Source organism: Geospiza fortis, unplaced genomic scaffold (assembly GCF_000277835.1).
Source record: "Geospiza fortis unplaced genomic scaffold, GeoFor_1.0 scaffold514, whole genome shotgun sequence".
Taxonomy (NCBI): domain Eukaryota; kingdom Metazoa; phylum Chordata; class Aves; order Passeriformes; family Thraupidae; genus Geospiza; species Geospiza fortis.
Window position 1 is genome coordinate 1,717 of NW_005054715.1, and position 516 is coordinate 2,232.

Consider the following 516-nt stretch of genomic DNA (forward strand, 5'->3'; position numbering starts at 1 on the left):
TTTGGTTTTTTTTTTTTTTTTTTTTTTTTTGTCCTTTCTCCCTACCTTTTTTTGGCTCTTTTTTGCCTTTTCTCCCTGACTTTTTTGGCCATTTTTTCTCCTTTCTCCAGCATCTCGCTTTCATCCCCTGGAGGGGGGGACGGTCGCAGCCCTCCACTTATCTCCCGGATATCCAGGGATGAGAATCCACGTGCGGTGCAAAGGAAGGCCGCCTCGCCCGCTCGGAATATCCCGCAGTCACCGGGCTGCGCTCCCTTGCTCCGCTACAATCCGGAACACCGAACATCACCGCACAATTTTAGCTGCACAGCGGCCACAGCCCAGCAAGTCTGCTACTCACCGTCCTCCGAAGAATGTCCGGCGCGGTGACTCGGAGGCGGCTCCGTCCGCACGGCTGTTCCCGAGCCCGTTCCTCGGGTTTTGCTCCTCGCGGTACTCCCGCAGCGGGGCTCGGGCCGGGCTGTGCTCGGTTCGTTTAACCCACAGCTCCGTCCCGCCTCGGCCCAGTGCCCGCCC